Source organism: Somniosus microcephalus, chromosome 9 (genome assembly GCF_052327205.1).
Source record: "Somniosus microcephalus isolate GS21.2 chromosome 9, FLI_Smic_1.0, whole genome shotgun sequence".
Classification (NCBI taxonomy): Eukaryota; Metazoa; Chordata; class Chondrichthyes; order Squaliformes; family Somniosidae; genus Somniosus; species Somniosus microcephalus.
Genome location: NC_140995.1, coordinates 141,704,258 through 141,726,125, shown reverse-complemented (window position 1 = coordinate 141,726,125; position 21,868 = coordinate 141,704,258). Strand labels below are relative to the sequence as shown.

Below are 21,868 nucleotides of genomic sequence, written 5' to 3'. Positions count from 1 at the left end.
TGGCGCTTTGTTTTGGCGGGCAGCGATTCACCTGGGACTTTGTCACGGCAAAAGTGTCCACCCCCCTTCTCGGCACTGACTTCCTCTGCGCCAATGGCCTTTTGGTGGACATCAAGAACCGACGTCTCATCAACGCTGAGACTTTCATCTCTTTCTTGTTCCTTCAGTGGGTCCAGCATGACGAAATTGTCCAGCGCACTCTCGGCCTCCGACGAGTTATCTCGCCGAGTTCCCGGACCTCACGAAGCCCATGTTCTCGTCCGCCGCCACCAAACACGGAGTAGAACAGCACATCTCGACCACTGGTCCGCTTGTCTACGCCCGTGCTCGGCGCCTCGACCTGGGGAAACTCGCCATCGCTAAAGCCGAGTTCGACACCATGGAGCGCTTCGGCATCATCCGCCGGTCGAACAGTCCGTGGGCCTCGCCCCTCCACATCGCTCCGAAACCAGGCAGCGGGTGGCGCCCGTGCGGCGATTACCGGCGCCTCAACGACGCTACGACCCCCGACCACTACCCAATTCCACACATCCAGGACTTTTCCGTCCGCCTGGCCTGGAAAATTGTATTCTCGAAAGTGGACCTCGTCCGGGGTTACCACCAGGTCCCTGTCCAGCCACAGGACATCCCGAAAACCGCGGTGATCACCCCGTTTGGGCTGTTCAAATTTCTCCGCATGCCGTTCGTCCTCAAACGCCGCCCAGGCTTTTTAACGCCTAATGGACACCGTGTTACGGGACCTGACATTTATGTTCATATACCTGGACGACATCCTCATCGCCAGCGCCTCCAGGGCGGAGCATGTGTCGCACCTTCGGACTCTCTTCCAACGCCTCAGCCAGCACAGCCTAATCGTCAACCCAGCCAAGTGCCAGTTTGGGCTGTCCTCGATCGAATTTCTCGGGCATCGCATCACGAAGGACGGGGCGATGCCACTGCCATCGAAAGTGGAGGCCGTGATGGACTTCCCGCGACCCCTCACCGTGAAGGCCCTGCAGGAGTTTTTGGGCATGGTGAACTTTTACCATCGCTGCGGCCCCTTTACGAGGCCCTCGAAGGCAAACCTGACAAGCTCGCCGTCGACTGGTCCGAGGAGATGGCCAATTCTTTCACGGACATGAAAAGGGCCCTGGCTAACGCGACCATGCTGGCGCATCCATTACCTGATGCGCCGATCGCTCTCACCACCGACGCCTCGGACTATGCGGTCGGCGCCGTCCACGAACAGTGGGTCAACGGCACCTGGCAGCCGCTTGCTGCCTTTAGCCGGCAGCTCCGCCCCAACAAGCGGAAGTACAGCACCTTCGATCGCGAGCTTCTCGGCCTCTACCTCGCTGTCCGACACTTCCGTTTCCTGCTGGAGTCTCGCCCGTTCACAGCATTCGTGGACCACAAACCGTTGACCTTTGCCATGGCCAAAGCTTCCGAGCCTTGGTCGGCCCGTCAGCAACGCCAGCTGTCCTTCATCTCAGAGTTTGGAAAGACAACCCCGTCGCCGACTGTCTCTCCCGAGTTGTCGCCAGTGCCGTACACCTTGGCATGGACTACACCCGCATGGCAGCCGACCAGGCCTCCGACCCTGACGTCCAGGCCTACAGGACGGCGGTCACGGGCCTTCAACTAGCGGACGTCGCGTTCGACGATGCCGGCACCACACTCCTGTGCGACGTCTCCATTGGGCAGCTATGTCCCGTCGTGCCCGACGGTTGGAGATGGCAAGTTTTCAATGCCGTGCATAATCTTTCCCACCCGGGCAGGAAGCCGTCACAGAAGCTGGTGGCGGCTGAGTTCGTCTGGCATAGGCTCAGGAAGGACGTTCGCGACTGGGGCCAGCACCTGCGTGGTATGCCAATGCTCGAAAGTGCCTTTCACGGTGCCCGAGAGGCGGTTCGACCATGTTAACGTAGACTTGGTGGGGCCCCTGCCGCCCTCCCGCGGTTTCACCCACCTCCTCGCAATGGTCGACAGAACCACCCGATGGCCGGAAGCCATCCCGCTGTCTTCAACGACGTCCGCCGACGTGGCTCGGGTGTTCATCAGCACTTGGGTCACCTGGTTCGGTGCCCCATCTGACATTTCCTCCGACTGGGGGCCCCAGTTCACGTCGGAGCTCTGGAACGCTGTCGCCCGAGGCCTCGGGTTGAGACTCCACCACACCACTACGAGTGGGGCAGGTACGGGGATCCAGGAGGTAGTGTTGGAGGAGCCGCAGCCCTTGCTCTTGTCCAACAGGTTCGAGGTTCTTACTCCCTGTGGGGACAGGAGCAGGGACTGCAGCGAGGATGAGCAACCTGGTCACAGCACCGTGGAACGGGGGGCCATTCAAGAGGGGGGAGTAAATAGAAATGTTGTAGTGGTAGGGGATAGTATTATTAGGGGGATAGATCGAGTTCTCTGCAGCCGAGAGCGAGAGTCCCGAAGGCTGTGTTGCCTACCCGGTGCCAGGGTTAAGGACATCTCCTCTGGGCTGGAAAGAAACTTGCAGTGGGAGGGGGTGGATCCAGTTGTCGTGGTCCATGTTGGTACAAACGACGTAGATAGGACTAGGAAGCCGGTTCTGTTAAAGGAGTATGAGCAGCTAGGGGTCAAATTAAAAAGCAGAACCACAAGGGTAATAATCTCTGGATTATTACCTGAGCCACGAGCGAATTTGGCTAGGACAAATAAAATTAGAGAGTTAAATGCGTGGCTCAAAGACTGGTGTGGGAGAAATGGGTTTTGCTTCCTGGGACACTGGCACCAGTACTGGGGCAGGAGGGAGCTGTTCCGTTGGGACGGGCTTCACTTGGCCAGTGCTGGGACTAGAGTCCTGGTGGATCATATAACTAGGGCTGTAGAGAGGGCTTTAAACTAACTAGTGGGGGGGGAGGTTCCTAGAGAGCAAATATTAAAAATGACAACAGAGAAGGTCATAGACTTAGGTAGCAGTGGGGAAATTAAAAACCAGAGCATGTCAGGAAGGGGCAGAAGGTATGGAGTAAAAGGTAAAGTAATAAAAAGGGCAAATGCAGGAACTAAGTGTCACAAAACATATTTGAAAGTTCTCTATCTGAATGCACGTAGCACTCGTAACAAAATAGACGAGTTAATGGCACAAGTAACTACATATGGGTATGATCTTGTGGCCATTACAGAAACATGGCTGCAGGGTGACAATGCCTGGGAATTAAACATACCAGGTTATTTAACGATCAGGAAGGACAGGCAGGAAGGAAGGGGAGGTGGGGTGGCTATGTTAATAAAGGAAGGAATCACTGTAATGCAGAGAAATGATATTGGGTCAAAAGATCAGGATAATGAAACAGTTTGGGTGGAGATAAGGAATAATAAGGGGAAAAAAACACTAGTGGGCGTAGTCTATAGGCCTCCAAACAGTTGCAACTCCGTTGGATGGAGTATCAATCAGGAAATAGTTGAGGCTTGTAATAAGGGAACATCTATAATTATGGGGGATTTTAACTATCATATTAATTATATGATAGTTAAAATTTAATAATATTAATCATATTAATTAATCATATTAAGGCACGGTGGCATAGTGGTTAGCACTGTTGCCTCACAGCGCCAGGGACCCGGGTTCAAATCTGGCCTCGGGCAACTGTCTGTGTGGAGTTTGCACATTCTCCCTGTGTCTGCGTGGGCTTCCTCCGGGTGCTCCGGTTTCCTCCCACAGTCCAAAGATGTGCAGGTTAGGTTGATTTGGCTATGATAAATTGACCCTTAGTGTTAGGGGATTAAATACGTGGGGTTACGGGGATAGGGTGGGATATGTGTCGGTGCAGGCTCGATGGGCCGAAATGGCCTCTATCTGCACTGTAGATTCTGTGATTCTGTGAATTGGACAAATCAAATTGGGCAGGGCTGCCTTGAGGATGAGTTCATTGAGTGTATTAGGGATGGGTTTCTTGAGCAGTATGTAACTGAACCGACCAGGGGGCAAGCAACCTTAGATCTGGTCCTGTGTAACGAGACAGGATTAATTAAAAATGTCCTAGTAAAGGATCCCCTTGGAATGAGTGACCATAACATGGTTGAATTCCATATTCAATTAGAGGGTGAGAAGGTTGGATCTCAAACAAGCATGCTAAGCTTGAATAAAGGAGACTATGAAGTTATGAGAGCGGAATTGAGTAGAGTGGATTGGGAAAATAGATTAAAGGGTAAGACGATACATGATCAGTGGTGTACATTTAAGGAGTTATTTTACAACTTCCAAAAAAAATATATTCCACTGAGGAAAAAAGGGTGTAAAAGAAAAGACAGCCATCCGTGGCTAAGTAAAGTAATTAAGGATAGTATCCGACTAAAAACAAGGGCATATGAGGTAGCCAAATCTAGTGGGAGGATAGAGGATTGGGAAAACTTTAAAAGACAGCAAAAAATAACAAAAGGATTGATTAACAAAGGGAAGATAGATTATGAAAGTAAATTAGCAAAAAATATAAAAACAGATAGCAAGAGTTTTTATAGTTATATAAAAAGAAAAAGGGTGGCTAAAGTAAATGTTGGTCCCTTAGAGGATGAGACCGGGAAATTAATGGTGGGAAATATGGAGATGGCAAAAACACTGAATATTTTGTATCGGTCTTTACAGTAGAGGACACTAAGAATATCCCAACACTGGACAAACAGGGGGCTATGGGGGGGAGGAGCTAAGCACGATCAAAATCACTAAGGAAGTGGTACTTGGTAAAATAATGGGACTCAAGGCGGATAAATCACCTGGACCTGATGGCTTACATCCTAGGGTCTTGAGGGAAGTGGCGGTAGGTATTGTGGATGCATTGGTAATAATTTTCCAAAACTCCCTGGACTCAGCAAAGGTCCCGGCAGACTGGAAAACTGCTAATGTAACACCCTTATTTAAAAAGGGCAGTAGACAGAAGGCTGGAAACTATAGACCGGTTAGCCTAACATCTGTGGTAGGTAAAATTTGGGAGTCCATTATTAAGGAGACAGTAACAGGACATTTGGATAAACATAACTTAATAGGACAAAGTCAGCATGGTTTTATGAAGGGGGAGTCATGTTTGACAAATTTGCTGGAGTTCTTTGAGGAAGTAACATATAGGGTGGATAAAGGGGAACCAGTGGACGTAGTGTATTTAGACTTCCAAAAAGGCATTTGACAAGGTGCCACACAAAAGATTATTGCTTAAGATAAAAAATCACGGGATTGGGGGTAATATTCTGGCATGGATAGAGGATTGGCTATCTAACAGAAGGCAGAGAGTTGGGATAAATGGTTCATTCTCAGACTGGCAATCAGTAACTAGTGGTGTTCCGCAGGGGTCAGTGCTGGGTCCCCAACTCTTTATAATCTATATTAACGATTTGGAGGAGGGGACCGAGTGTAACATATCAAAATTTGCAGATGATACTAAGATGGGAGGGAAAGTAGTGAGTGAGGAGGACATAAAAAACCTGCAAGGGGACATAGACAGGCTAAGTAAGTGGGCAGAGATTTGGCAGATGGAATACAATACTGGAAAGTGTGAGGTTATGCACTTTGGCAGGAAAAATCATAGAGCAAGTTATTATCTTAATGGCAAGAAACTGGAAAGCACTGAAGTACAAAGGGATCTGGGGGTCCTGGTGCACGAAACTCAAAAGGTTAGTATGCAGGTGCAGCAAGTGATTAAGAAGGCCAATGGAATGTTGGCTTTCATTGCTAGGGGGATAGAATATAAAAATAGGGAGCTATTGCTTCAGTCGTACAAGGTATTGGTGAGGCCGCACCTGGAATACTGCATACAGTTTTGGTGTCCATACTTAAGAAAAGACATACTTGCTCTCGAGTCAGTACAAAGAAGGTTCACTCAGTTAATCCCAGGGATGAGGGGATGGACATATGAGAAGAGGTTGAGTAGATTGGGACTCTACTCATTGGAGTTCAGAAGAATGAGAGGCGATCTTATTGAAACATATAAGATTGTGAAGGGGTTGGATCGCGTGGATGTGGGGAGGATGTTCCCGATGATGGGTGAAACTAGAACTAGGGGGCATAGTCTTAGACTAAGGGGCTGCTCTTTCAAAACTGAGATGAGGAGCAACTACTTCACTCAGAGGGTGGTAGGTCCATGGAATATGCTGCCCCAAAAAGCTGTGGAAGCTGCATCATTACATAAATTTAAAACAGAAATAGACAGTTTCCTAGAAGTAAAGGGAATTAAGGGTTACGGGGAGCGGGCAGGAATTTGGACATGAGTCTAGGTTCGGATCGGTCATGGCCCTGTGGGTAGCGGAGCAGGCCCAGGGGCCGTGTAGCCTGATCCTGCTCCTATTTCGTGTGTCTAATTCTGTTAGATTCAGGAGATGTTTCTGTGACAGTAGATTGGCGGTTCGGATCAGATCAGCCATGATCTTATTGAATGGCGGAGCAGGCTCGAGGGGCCGATTGGCCTACTCCTGCTCCTATTTCTTATGTTCTTACCACAGCATACCACCCTCAGGCTAACGGACTGTGCGAATGATTTCATCGCTCCATGAAGGCCGCGCTCCGGGCCAGCCTCCGGGACAACAGTTGGATCGACAGACTCCCGTGACTCATGCTGGGACTCGGGACCACCCCCAAGGCGGACCTCCAGTCCTCGTCCGCTGAGCTCGTCTACGGACAGCCGCTGTGGGTTCCCGGGGATTTTGTCCCCAACGCAACGGAACCTTGGTCCGCAGCCCGTCAGCAGTCCGACCTTCTGGACAACGCCAAGGTTTTTGCGCCGGTGCCCATGTCGCAGCACGGCCTCCCGCAGTCCCATGTTCCGCTCGACCTTCATGCGGTGGGGTACGTTTTCGGCCGCCACGACGCCCACCGGGGACCTCTTCAGCCACCCTGCAATGGACCATTCCGTGTCCTGGAAACCGGGGACAAGACCTTCGTAGTGGATGTCGGCGGTAAGCCGGACTGCATTTCCGTGGACCGTCTTAAGCCGGCCCACCTGGATCTGGACCGACCCCGTTGAGTTGGCACAGCCCCCGAGGCGGGGCCGACCTCCGGTTTCTGCACCCTCGGTCCACCACCGAGCGCTCGAGGTCCCTCCAATGACCCCCCCCACCCCCGGTCCCCACCCCGGAATTGAGGAGCCGTTCCGACCGTGTGATCCAGCTCCCCCAACGACTGACATTGCCAGTGCTAGTGAATTCTGGGGGGGCGTATGTGACGGAGACCACATAGGGACAATAACACAATTCACTATTTATAGCCAATGTTGTTATATGTACGTACTTGGTTGGGTTATCGGGGCAGGTTCCCTTTAAGAGCGTCAGTCGCATGATGATATCATGCGTCGGTAGCGTGATGATGTCATAGCCCTGCAACGAGGCTGAGAACCTCAGTCCTCATGGAGAGTGAATAAAGTAACACGCGTTTTGCCTTTGCTGCAACAAAAGTCTCAGAGCCTGTTGATTTCTAGCGACCCCAACATTACTACTTTATGGCTGCGGCCAACATTTGGCATTTTTTGAGAGAGAAATCATCATAATCACTTTGCTTGGGGTAGGTATCTTTTTGGGTCAGTGGCAGCACGCTCACCCCTTTAAAAAAAATGCACTTACACTGCTGGGAGTGTACTATAAACCCCCAAATAGTAAGAGGGAGATGGAAGAGCAAATATGTAGGCAAATTTCTGAGAAGTGAAAAAACAATAGGGCAGTAATAGTAGGGGATTTCAACTACCCTAATATTAACTGGGATAGAAACAGTGTAAAAGGTATAGAGGATGCAGAATTCTTAATGCATTCAAGATAACTTTTTTAGCCAGTAGGTAGCAAGCCTAACAAGAGAGGGGACGGTTCTGGGCTTGGTTTAGGGAATGAAGCTGGGCAGGTGGAAGGGGTATCTGTGAGAGACCATTTTGGTGGCAGTGATCATAATTCAGTTAGATTTAGCGTAGTTCTGGAAAAGGACAAAGATAGATCAGGAGCAAAAGTTCTCAATTGGGGAAAGGCCAATTTTACTAAGCTGAAATGTGATTTAGCAAAAGTGGACTAGAAACAGCTACTTGAAGGTAAATCTGTGTCAGAGCAGTGGGAGGTATTTAAGGAGGAGATAGTGAGGGTTCAGAGCAAATATGTTCAGAGAAAAAGGGTGAAACTCCCAAAAGGATAGGCCACGTAATTACAGGTCAGTTAGCCCTACCCTCAGTGGTGGGCAAGTTATTGAAAAAAATTCTGAGGGACAGTATTAATCGTCACTTAGAAAGGCACGGATTAATCAAAGACAGTCAGCATGGATTTGTTATGGGAAAGTCGTGTCCCTAAATTGATTGATCCTCCTTCTTACCTCCTCAAAAAATTCAATGGCCTAGAAATTCAGTGGGCTGCGCCACCCGTTAGCGCCTTAAGAGGGTGCTAAGTGGGTCGCAAGCCACTGGCCACGCCTCCCGCTAAATTCAGCGGGACGCTAGTGGTGGCGCTAGCCGTTAGCGCTGCGCCGCTACCGATGATGTCATCAGTGTGCGCAGCGCCCCGCTGACGCCCCGGCTGCGATATTTGGAAGCGCCCCCTGATTTACCGCCGGACGCTATGTGCGACTGGTTCAGGGGGGCCTACCTGCGGCGGTAGAGGCGCAAATTAAAGGAGAGGTGCGGGGTGGCCATTTTTGTTGTTGGCCGCCTGCCAGCACCTCTCTGCGCTCCCGTCCCCGGCCTCCTGAACCCCCCCCCCCCCCCCCATGGAGTGCCGGCTGCGTTCGAAGAGCCCAGCACTTCTCTTCGGTGCCGGGCTCTTTTGCCGGCACTCCCGATCCTCGGGGGCCCAGCTGGGCCCCAGACCGTGCTGAACAAGGCCCCTCCCCTTTAAGTAGGGGAGGAAGGCCTGCACACGCTGCAGCATATTGTGCAACGATATTCACTCGCAACGCCCCAAGAGGGATGCGCGGCGCCTCCAGTAGCACCGCGCTTCCCTTTGGGGCGCTCCAACTGAATTTCCGGTGGGTGGCGCGAATGCTTCCGGGGCGCTACTTTTAGTGTCCTGGCGAAGCTGGTGCACCAAACGGGCTATAGTCAATTTCTAGGCCAATGTGCTTTTGATATAGTGTACATGGATTTTATCAAGGCCTTTGACAAGGTCCAACATGGCAGACTGATCAGAAAAGTAGAGGCCCATGGGATCTAAGGGAAAGTGGCAAGTCGGATCCAAAATTGGTTCAGTGACAGCAAGCAAAGGGTATTGGTCGATGGGTGTTTTTGTGACTGGAAAGCTGTTTCCAGTGGGGTTCCGCAGGGCTCAGTACTAGGTCCCTTGCTTTTTGTGGTATATATCAATGATTTAAACTTCAATGTAGGGGGCATGATTAAGAAGTTTGCAGATGATACAAAAATTGGCTGTGTGGTTGATTGTGAAGAAGAAAGCTGTAGACTGCAGGAAGATATCAATGGACTGGTCAGGTGGACAGAAAAGTGGCAAATGGAATCCGGAGAAGTGTGAGGTAATGGATTTGGGGAGGGCTAACAAGGCAAGGGAATACTCAATAAATGGTAGGATACTGAGAAGTGTAGAGGAACAGAGGGACCTTAGAGAGCATATCCACAGATCCCTGAAGGTAGCAGGACAGCTAGATAAGGTGGTTAAGAAGGCATGTGGGATACTTTATTAGCCGAGGCATAGAATATGAGCAGGGCGGTTATACTTGAACTGTATAAAACACTAGTTAGGCCACAGCTAGAGTACTGCGTACAGTTCTGGTCACCACATTACAGGAAAGATGTGATTGCACTAGAGAGGGTAAGAGGAGACTTACGAGGATGTTGCCAGGACTGGAGAATTTTAGCTATGAGGAAAGATTGGATAGGCTGGAGTTATTTCTTTGCAACAGCAGAGTATGAGGGGAGACTAAATTGAGGTGTATAAAATTATGAGGTGCCTAGGTAGAGTGGATAGGAAGGACCTATTTCCCTTGGCAGAGAGATCATTAACCGGGGGTATAGATTTAAAGTAATTGGTAGAAGGATTAGAGGGGAGTTGAGGAGAACTTTGTTCGCCCAAAGGGTGGTGGGGGTCTGGAACTCACTGCCTGAAAGAGTGGTAGAGGCAGAAACCCTCATCGCATATAAAATGTACTTGGATATGCACTTGAAGTGCTGTAAACTACAGCGCTATGGACCTAGAGCTGGGAAGTTGGATTAGGCTGGATAGCTCTTTTTCGACTGGCACAGACACAATGGGCTGAATGTCCTCCTTCTGTGCCGTAAATGTCTATTAAATGCTGGTTAAAGAAGGGATTAACACAATAAGGGCACAGCAGTCAGCATGGGTGACTTTAATCTACATATTGATTGGGCTAACCAAATTAGTAACAATACTGTGGAGGAGGAATTCCTGGAGTGTTTACGGGATGGTTTCCTGGACCAATATGTCGAGGAACCAACCAGAGATCAGGCCATCTTAGACTGGGTATTATGTAATGAGAGAGAATTAATTAGCAATCTTGTTGTACGAGGCCCCTTGGGTCAGAGCGATCATAATATGATAGAATTCTTCATTAAGATGGAGAATGAAGTAGTTGACTCAGAGACTGGAGTCCTGAATTTAAATAAAGGAAACTATGATGGTCTGAGGCGCGAGTTGGGTAGGATTGATTGGGGAATGTCACTCAAAGGGTTGACGGTGGATAGGCAATGGCAAGCATTCAAAGACTGCATGGATGAACTACAGAAATTGTTCATCCCAGTTTGGCATAAAAATAAAACAAGAAAGGTGACTCAACCATGGCTAATGAGGGAAATTAGGGATAGCATAAGATCCAAGGAGAGGACATATAAATTGGCCAGAAAAAGCAGTAAACCTGAGGATTGGGAGCAGTTTAGGATTCAACAAAGCAGGACAAAGGGATTAATTAAGAAGGGGAAAATAGAATATGAGAGTAATCTTTCAGGGAACATAAAAACTGACTGTAAAAGCTTTTATAGATATGTGAAGAGAAAAAGATTGGTGAAGTCAAGCGTAGGTCCCTTGCAGTCAGAATCAGGGGAATTTATAATGGGTAACAAAGAAATGGCAGGCCAATTAAATACATATTTTGGTTCTGTCTTCACAAAGGAGGACACAAATAACCTCCCAGAGATGTCAGGGAACATGGGGTCTGATGAAGGGGAGCAACTGAAAGAAATCAGTATTTGTAAGGAAATGGTGTTAAGGAAATTGATGGGACTGAAGGCCAATAAATCCCCAGGGCCTGATAATCTACATCCTAGGGTACTTAAGGAAGTGGCCCTAGAAATAGTAGATGCATTGCTGATCATCTTCCAACATTCGATGGAATCTGGAACAGTACCCATGGATTGGAGGGTAGCTAATGTTACCCCACTATTCAAAAAAGGTGGTAGAGAGAAAATGGGGAATTACAGACCGGTAAGCCTGACATCAGTAGTGGGGAAAATGCTACAGTCCATTATAAGGGATGTAATAGCTGAGCACTTGGAAAACAGTGACAGGATCGGACAAAATCAACATGGATTTGCAAAAGGTAAATCGTGCTTGACTAATCTACTGGAATTTTTTGAGGATGTAACTGGTAAAATAGATAAGGGAGAACCAGTGGATGTGGTATATTTGGACTTTCAGAAGGCTTTCGATAAGGTCCCGCATAAGAGGTTAGCGTGTAAAGTTAAGGCACATGGGATTGGGGGCAAGGTATTGACTTGGATAGAAAACTGGTTGGCAGACAGAAAGCAAAGAGTTGTAATAAATGGGTCTTTCTCCGAGTGGCAGGCAGTGACTAGTGGGGTACCGCAGGGATCGGTCCTTGGACCCCAGCTATTCACAATATATATTAATGATCTAGACGAGGGAACCAGATGTAATATCTCCAAATTTGCAGACGACACAAAGCTGGGTGGGCATATGTGCTGTGAGGAGGATGCCGAGAAACTCCAGGATGATTTGGACAGGTTGGGTGATTGGGCAAAAGCATGGCAGATGCAATATAATGTGGATAAATGTGAGGTTATCCACTTTGGTGGCAAAAACAGGAAGGCAGATTATTATCTGAATGGCAATAGATTGGGCGAAGGGGAAGTGCAACGAGACCTGGGTGTCCTTGTGCACCAGTTGCTGAAGGTAAGCATGCAGGTGCAGCAGGCGGTTAAGAAGGCAAATGGTATGTTGGCCTTCGTAACAAGAGGCTTTGAGTACAGGAACAAGGATGTCTTGCTGCAGTTGTACAGGGTCTTGGTGACGCCACATCTTGAGTATTGTGTACAGTTTTGGTCGCCTTATCTGAGGAAGGATGTTCTTGCCATGGAAAGAGTTCAGCGAAGATTCACCAGACTGATACCTGGGATGGCAGGAATGACATATGAGGAGAGATTGGGTCGATTGGGCTTGTACTCGCTGGAGTTTAGAAGAATGAGAGGGGATCTCATTGAAACTTATAAAATTCTGACAGGACTGGACAGACTAGATGCAGGAAGGATGTTCCCGATGGTCGGGGAGTCCAGAACCAGGGGACACAGTCTAAGGATAAGGGGTAAGCCATTTAGGACAGAAATGAGGAGGAATTTCTTCACCCAGAGAGTGGTGAACCTGTGGAATTCTCTACCACAGAAGGCAGTAGAGGCCAATTCATTAAGTATATTCAAGAAGGAGTTAGATATATTTCTTAAGGCTAAAGGGATCAAGGGGTATGGGGAGAAAGCAGGGACCGGGTACTGAATTTGGATGATCAGCCATGATCACATTGAATGGCGGAGCAGGCTCGAGGGGCCAAATGGCCTACTCCTGCTCCTATCTTCTATATTTCTATGATGTGACCTTATACCACCTTTCAGGTGGATGTAAAATATGCCATGGCACTATTTGAAGAGCTGGGAAATTCTCCTGGTGTCCTGCCAACATTTATCCCTCGACCAGCACCACTAATACAGATGGTCTGGTCATTTATTTAATTGCTGTGTGTGGGGCCTTGCTGTGTGCAAATTAGCTACTGCATTTGCCAACATTGCAACAGTGACTACACTTCTAAAGTACTTCATTAGCTATGAAGCACTTTGGGACATGCTGAGGTTGTGAAGGTGCTATATAAATGTTCCTTATTTTATTACATTGTGGAGTTAGTATGCAAATGAATAATAATTCTAAAATCTGTTTAAGGTGATTAACAGAAGTAGCAGTTCCAACCTTCTCTAAGATTATCACATTAACAATATTGCTTTCCAAATATGTGAAATATGAGCCAGCATTTGAAGTTCATTAGGACCATGCTATACTAGATAACATTAATCTTTAGGAATTGGGCTTTGTGATAGAGTATGAATCTGTCATACATCATGTTACAGCAATATTTTATTTCTTTTCATATGAATTTTTAATTAGCCAAGACACTGGGAAATTCAAAATACAGCTATGTCAGTTAACTGCATTTTTAACTAGAACTAATTTGTTTCTGAATCATAAGAGAATGCACAAATAACATTCTTGGATCCGAATCTGATTATGCAGTTTTTATTAGGCTGGACTTTGGGGGGGAATTTTTAACCTGAAGAAACGGGTGGGTTTAGAGCGTGGGGTAGTTAAATTGTTGAAAATCGGAATCCCGACCTCATCCCGCCCACTTCCGGTTTTAACGGGGGCAGGCAGCCAACCCGCTGCCAGGAGGTGGGATGTCAATTTAAATATTACAGTATTGCAATGAGGCTGGAAGCCTCGTCTTTAACCTCCATTTTGTTTTTAACTGTAGCTGGTTGGGTTTTACACACTTCGTAAAACCCGGCAGTTACAACAAGGTGAGAACTGCTGCATCCAGGAGAGGTAAGTGCCTTTTTACCTACCTCCTGGAGCCAGGGTCCCTGTCTAGCCCACCCCGCCACAAACGGAGACCCACCCACAAGGCCTCCGATCGCCTTCCTGGAACCCACTCCCGCCAATGATTGAGGTCAGCCACAATCCTCTGACAGCCGGGCCGGCCCGCCCTGATCTTCCTCACCACCCCGCTCTCCCCCCCCAGTCCCTCAACGGCCCCGATCTTCCTCACCTCCCAGCCCCCACCCGATCCCTCACTCCCTCCTCTGTGTGGCCTAGTGCCGCAGGCCTACCCACCCGCAGCCAGCCAGCTTCTCCATTTGGCTGGCTGCGGGCAGGAAACAGAGGCTTCAGATGCAAATCAGGCCCTGCCGTTAATGTCGGCAGGGCCTGCGGGAAACACGTTCTCCTGGGTTTCCCACCCGCATCGGAGCCCCCACCAACCCCCACGAAAATCCAGCCCCAGGTGTTTGTTGAAGTTGTTTGTACCTGAAAATTCCTGTTGTCTTGAGTTTGTCACTGTAGGAAGTAATATAAAGCGGGAGCGTTTTGATTAATGGTGAACCGTCGCTGTTTACAGTGCAGGAGGCCATTCAGCCCGTTTTGCTAGCACAATCAAAAACTAATCGCACTACCTTCTCCCTAACCCTGTAACTTCCTCTGCTTCAAATATGTATCCAGTTTTGTCTTAAAAGATGCAGTGATCTCTGCCTCAACCATTCCCTGTGGCAAAGCTTTCCATGCTCCAACATCGCTCTGCTTAAAGAAATTTTTCTCAACTTCCCTCCTCACTCTCAGTGACGACCAACTCCCCAACTAGACAAAATAGTGTTTCCCTATTCACTCTATAGGAACCATTCACAATTTTAAAAACCTATTAAACCTCCTCTTAGCCCTCTGTGCTCCAGTGGAAATACTGCTAGTATCTCGAGTCTCTCCTAATAATTATAGTTTCCCATCCTTGGCATCATCCTGGTGAATCTACATTATATGATCTCTCTGGTTTAATGTCCTTTCTATAATGGACACACAAAACCGCATGTAGTATTCTAACTGTAGCCGAACCAATGTTTTGTACTAAATATATCATTACTCCATTACTGTTGTACTCAATGCCCCCGTGCTAACAGCTTTTTTTATGGTTTTTTCTACCTGCACTCTCACTTTTGGGGGATTATTTATTTGAACCTCTAGCTCTCTGTTAAGAGGATAATTCTGAACTGTGTTCCCTGTACCCAGGTCCAAGTGATCAATATATACTAAGAACAGAAATAAACTACTGGGGTACATCACTTCCAACCCTTCTCCAGTCTGAGCAACACCCATTTACCCTAACACTTTGTTTTCTGTCCATCAGACAACTTTCTGCTCAAGCTGCTACATTTCCTCTTATACTATATGCCTGATTATTTCTAACCAGCCTCCTGTGAGTCACCTTATCAAATGCTTTCTAAAAATCCATATACACTATATCCACTACCTTTTATTTATCCAATAGGTCAGTTATCAAAAAAAATTGATTTACTTTGTCAAACACGATTTGCTTTTAATAAATCCATGTTGATTGCTTTTAATTAACCTTGTTTTTCTAAATGATAACTTTTTATCTCAAATTATGGATTTCCCTACCGTGGCGGGCGACGTTGGTGATGGGTCGCAGCCCCGCTCTTGCCTCCGACATGACTTTCCCCTGATTGGGCTTGTTAAGCCCGCTCAGGGAGTTTCCCAGCCAATTGAAGGAAGCGGGTCCGATGGTGGCATTTGATAACGCGTCATCAGCCGGTTTCCTTAAAGGGACCCTACGCAAATTTACTTTGACATTTGTGCTGTCAGTGTTGTACAGCATTGAGGTGCTGCAAACACTGACAAGCATTGCACAGAGGTGCACGGCTGCACCCAGGCTCTCCCATGACTCCCTCCATATACTTATGGAGGAAGTCACAGCGCGCAGAGAGGTTCTCCTCCCTTCCAATGGGCGGAAGAGACCTCCCAGGAGATCAACGCAGGCTGGTTGCACATTGCACAGGAGAGCACAAACAGGGATGTGGTCAGGAGGAGCAGGCTGCAGTGGTGCAAACCTTTCCACTATCTCAGTAGATCACAAAACGTTACTGCAAAGCCACACTCAACTTCACCCTGCTGTGCCACTCAACACATCCCCATCACTCTGCCTTCCCTACCCTACTCCTGCACATCCTTACTCGCACCAACTTACCTTGCACCTCCACCTATTCCTTTCTATCTACATTATCACATCCCCATCTCATTAGCCACCCCTCACACTCGCCCTCATCCTAGCCCAATCATACTAACTAACAACACACAAGGGTAGGCACTTGAGTGTTTTAGCCAATGTTCATGTAAAGTTTCTGTTAATGTGGTGTCAAGCATTGAAACCTTTATTATCAACACTTTGCATTCTTGGACTGATTTGTTTGTACGTTTGGAAGTGGCTTAGTGAGTTGCAGTAAATGGTGAGACATAACGGTATCCCGGGCAATGGTGATGAGTGTGAAAGGAATGGCTTGGGTATTGTAAGGATGCATTATGGTGTTGGTGTGTGGGATGCCAACCTGGTGCATCATGTGGCAGATAGGGTGTACAGCGTCAAATGAAGTAAATCTGGCCATGGTGAGGCCATCCCTGGCAGCAATGTGGTCGGGTGCTGATGCCCTGTGTCCTGTACAGCATCAGGTGATTGTGGAGAAGGTTGGTGTGGTTGTTGGTGCTGCTGGTGTGCCTGGTGATGCTGGTGTTGGGGCTGATCATGGTCAGATTCTGAGGACCAAGGTGAGAGAGTATAAAGTGCACCCATGCTGATGGAATAGATGGCAGGTGAAGTAGAGAGGACAGAAGCAATCTGTCAATGGTGGGAGAGGTAATGAGGTCAGACTCGATGGAGACTTGTGTAAAGATTTGCAGCATTCTGAATCTGTAGTGGAAATGGAGTTTAGAGAAGCTAGTGGTTAAGGGAAGATTTCTCAATCAGCTGGGAGCTTTGACTTGACATTTGAAGCTGTCAACTCATCAGCTGATTCAATTGCGAGTGACCTCCCGTCTCAGCTTCACAGATCAGGTCTAGGCACAGTGGGAAACCGGTGGGTGACCTGTCAAATTCAAAAAGCTGGCGGGAAAAAGCATTGTTAAGTGGCTGTAAACAAGCCACTAATGATGTGAATTGGATCCCCTGCCGCTGCCTGTCGGGTTTGCTCAGCACTGGCAGACCCGACATTGGGAAATGCAGGTGTGCGCGTTTTGACAGCGGGTTCCGAACCTGCTGTCAATGATTTTAAATTTCACAGCTGACCCACCACCCGTCCCATCCACTGAGCACTGACAAAATTGCGGCCTAAGAGTTTGTCAACAACTGATACTAAACTAACTCGTGGATTGTTACCTGGTTTCTTTCTCTCACCTGAAAAATGAATTAATCTTCCATTGTGCCGTGTGGACCATGAACCCCATACTTTTTGATTGAGGTAAGAATGCTACTGAGCCAAGTCGACACATAGGTTAAATTTGAGCTCCTAAGAGATGGCGGACTGCTTATGAAAGCTGCCTTTTGGGTGATATGAAAGAAAGATTTGCATTTATATAGCACCTTTCAGGACCTCCCAAAGCGCTTTACATCCAATTAAGTACTTTTGAAGTGTATACACTGTTGTAATGTAGGAAACAGCAGCAGCCATTTTGTGCACAGCAAGCTCCCACAAACAGAAATGTGATAATGACCTGATAATCTGTTTTTTGTGATATTGATTGAGGGATAATGTAGTGTATGTGTCTTTAAGAGCCCCCTGTGTACTGTAATGCCGGTAATGGCCACTCGGGCTATATAAGCCTATATATTGTGTTGTATCAAGTTAGTTCCCCTCCAGACTTTGTTCAGTAAACACCTGTGAAACCAACTCCTGTCTTCAGTGTCTCTATTAACACACGGACACAACAGTGGCGACGAATTGGAAACGGACTTACCTGCAATTCGGCAGCACCTCAAGGACATCAATTCCTCTGGCGTCCAAAGTTGAAGAAAATCAAGAAAAAGGAAAAGCTGTGGTTTCACCAGCTAGCCAAGCTGGTGGCAGGTACTGCAATAATCCTTCCTGGGCGTCGGACTGGGGCTCCAGCAGCTGGCTCTGCAGCTAGGCCAAGCAGCGAAGGCGGAGGCAAGCAGTAACAGACGGGGAGGGAGCACTCGGGAGACGGCCGGCGCTGCAAGCAGGTCGGCGTTCAGACCTAGAGAGAGAGAGTCCGGCGGGAACGAGTCTCCAACTGTAAATAAATAAATAAAAAGGGAAACCCGCGGGAAACAGCGTTGTCATCGGCGGAAGCGCCATATCTTTTCTGCAGAAAAGAAAGAAAAGCGCGGGAAGCGCCATTTTTTTTTCTAGGATGCCTAAGTCTGCCAATATTGATGCTTTTGATAACGAGATAGAGGATTGGACCACATATGTGGAAAGAGTGGAGGTATATTGCACCGCAAATGGAATGGAAAATGAAAAAAAAGCATCAGTACTTCTAAATCTAATGGGCGCAAAGACATACGGGCTGTTACGAAACTTAATCACTCCAGCCAAACCAAAGGACAAGAATTTTAAAGAAATTGTTGATACCCTACAGGAGCACTTAAACCCAACACCGCTGCTGATAGCGGAACGATTCAAATTCTTCAAGAGGAATCAACACAAGAATGAAAGTAACGCTGATTACCTCACCGAATTAAGAAAGCTATCAAAGCACTGCCAATTCGGGGCAGGACTATCAGATTATCTTCGAGACAAATTCGTCTGCGGTCTCCTAAGTGAAGGAACACAGAAAAGGCTGCTTTCTGAAAAAGATTTAACACTGGACAAGGCTTTCAGTATGGCTGTATCATACGAAGCAGCCGCAAGAGATACAACAAAAGACACAGAACTTCGGCACCCATGAAATGACACAGGGTTTCGAGAGATGTTATCGCTGCGGCAGATCCACCCATGACCAGAGGGACTGCTGGTTCAAGGACAAAGCATGCAGGCAATGCGGAAAGATTGGACACATTGCACGGGTATGCCGATCTGGACAAAAAAAATCCACAGACAGGAAAAAAAAAATCAATAAAGAAAAGTACAGAAAGGTACATATGATGATGGACAGTAGCTCCGAAGACCAGAAGAGCGATAGCGACTCCGAAAACAAGAGACTAAGCTGTCTCAAATTACATAATGTAATTGCCAAAGAAGATTACCAGACCATTTGGGTTACCCTCACGATAGCAGAGTCCCCAGTTAAAAAGGAGCTAGATACAGGATCAGCTCTGACCATCATAAATCGACGGGATTACGACCGGCTATTTCCGCATATACCTTTAAAAGACACATCCATTATCTTGAAAACATATACGGGGCAGAAAGTATACCCCAAAGGAAAAATAAGGGTGCCTGTTGTATACAACGGCAAGGAAATACCAAAGTTGTATTTATACGTTCTACAAGATGGTGGTCCACCGCTGTTGGGACGTGAATGGATCAGGAAAATACGGTTAGACTGTCACTTCATTCAGGCACCGACGGTGACCAGTAAGGAAAAAAACAATGATGACATCATACCTGAACGATTAAAAGACATCTTGGCCAACGCCAAAGAAGTGTTTCAAGAGAAACTAGGAACCATGAAAAGCATCACCGCCTCAATAAAAGTGGAAGATGCGGCAATTCCCAAGTTTTTTAAGGCAAGACCGGTGCCATACGCAATTCGTCCAGCAGTCGAGGCAGAGCTGGAGAATTTGGAAAAGGCAGGCGTATTATCCAAAATAGATTGGAGCGAGTGGGCAACAACCATCGTCCCAGTCATGAAGAAAGCGTTGAATAAGGATAAATCTGAAGAACCGAGAAAAATTCGCATCTGTGGAGACTTCAAGGTGACTGTAAACCCGGTCCTTCACACGGTACAGTATCCTCTTCCGAGGATAGAAGATATTTTCGCCTCACTATCCGGAGGGAAACGTTTCACCAAAATTGACTTGGCACAGGCATATCTACAGATGGAGGTTGAAGAGGCCTCTAAAAAGTATCTCACGATAAATACACACAAAGGCCTGTACCAGTACAATCGACTGGTTTTCGGAGTAGCATCCGCTCCAGCTATCTGGCAAAGAGCTATGGAGCAAGTCCTCCAAGGGATTCCGGGGACTCAATGCTACCTAGACGACATCCTTGCAACAGGAGAAAATGACAACGAGCCCCTTGCCAATTTGGAGCAGGTGCTCACTAGGCTGAGAGAATGGGGCCTACGAGCAAATCGCCCCAAGTGCGAATTTTTCCAGAATCAAATATCATATTGTGGCCACATAATTAATAAGGAAGGGTTGCATAAGTCACCTGAAAAAATTGAAGTGGTCATAAAAGCCCCAGCACCTGAAAATGTTTCACAATTAAGGTCGTTCCTGGGATTAATAAATTACTATCATAAATTTTTACCGAACTTATCAACTCTTCTGCACCCTCTTAATGAACTGCTACAAACAGGAGTAATTTGGAAATGGAGCGAAGACTGTAAACGTGCCTTCCATAAATGCAAAGACTTAATCACGTCCAAGGAAGTTTTGGCTCATTACAACCCATCACTGCCAATCAGACTGGCGTGCGATGCATCCCCTTACGGCGTAGGAGCGGTATTATCGCATAAATTCCCTGATGGCTCGGAACGGCCGATAGCTTTTGCGTCACGCTCATTGAACTCAGCTGAGCGTAACTATGCCCAAATCGACAGGGAAGCACTCAGCCTGGTATGGGGAGTGAAGAAATTCAACCATTACCTACACGGACAAAAATTTACCTTGTTGACTGACCATCAACCCCTCATCTCCATATTCAACCTTAAAAAGGGTGTTCCCATTGTGACAGCGCAAAGGCTACAGAGGTGGTCCCTTTTTCTAGGGGCACACCAATATAACATAGAATACAAAGGATCAAAACAGCATGGGAATGCTGACGGGTTATCGCACCTACCGTTGCCAACGGTAGAAGAAGCACCTACCGTAGACCCAGTGGAGATTTTCCACTCTACCATAGTCGAATGTCTGCTAGTAACAAATTCTGCCATTGAAAGGGAAACTAGAAATGACCCGACTCTCTCTCGAGTCTACGATTTAACAGTGAAGGGATGGCCAGCACATGGCGAACCACTGTTGCCAGCATTCTCGCAAAGAAGAGAACAGCTGTCAGTGTGCCGAGGAACCTTGATGTGTGGATCCAGAGTGGTGATTCCACCCAAACTCCAGGATAAATTTCTAAAGGAGCTTCACGAGGGGCATCTGGGTGGAGTGAAAATGAAGAACCCAGCCAGGGCGTTTGTATGATGGCCAGGTATCGATGGAGACATCGAAAAAATGACCAAGAGCTGCCTAGGATGCCAGAAGGTCCAAAACGCTCCACCACAAGCCCCTCTGCATCCATGGGAGTGGCCCTCATCTCCCTGGCAAAGGGTACACATCGACTTTGCTGGTCCATTTATGGACTCATTGGCCCAGTAATTCCTGTCACAACGTGTGAGTACGGACAGGGTACTCACACGTGTGCCAGGAGGAATTGCCGGTTTTCAGCATGCACAGCGCATGCGCTGAAAACCAGCATTTCCTGTCCTCTGACCCAAGGGGTTAAGAGGCTGAACGCATGCGCGGTATCGGGCAGCGTGTGCGACTTGGATTTCCTGTATTTTTACAGATTTGCGCATGTGTAAAGGGCTCCGGTTTTTACGCATTGAAAAACCACACGTAAGTACTTAGTTTTACAGGTAAGTGGTCTTTTAGTACAATTTAGAATTTTTTTTTCCACAGGTTTATTATTTTTAAAGAATCTGCAGTAAGGTAAGTTTAGTTTTAGACCCTATTTTTTAAAAATTTATTTTTTTCAAAAATTTGATTAATTGTTTAAAATAGTTTTTTAAAGTTATTCATAGTTAATTTAATTATTGGGATGCTTTTTAAAATTTTATTTAAAGTTTAAGTAGTGTTTTGGGGTGCAGTACTTTTCATGAGTTTGACAGTCTTTACCATCAAACTTATGAATGAAGTTTCCCCTCCCCTGATTGGCTGAACAGTGCTCACCTGATCCCAGCCGGCACATCGCACTAACTACGCCGCTGGGTCAGGTTA

General features: G+C 47.3%; 1 protein-coding gene across 2 annotated transcripts in view; it reads left to right on the top strand.

The window, feature by feature from the left end:
- The window catches only part of dcbld1 (discoidin, CUB and LCCL domain containing 1), a 173,691-nt gene that overhangs the window by 60,712 nt on the left and 91,111 nt on the right, over positions 1 to 21,868 (top strand). The gene's annotated exons all lie outside the window — the stretch shown is intronic.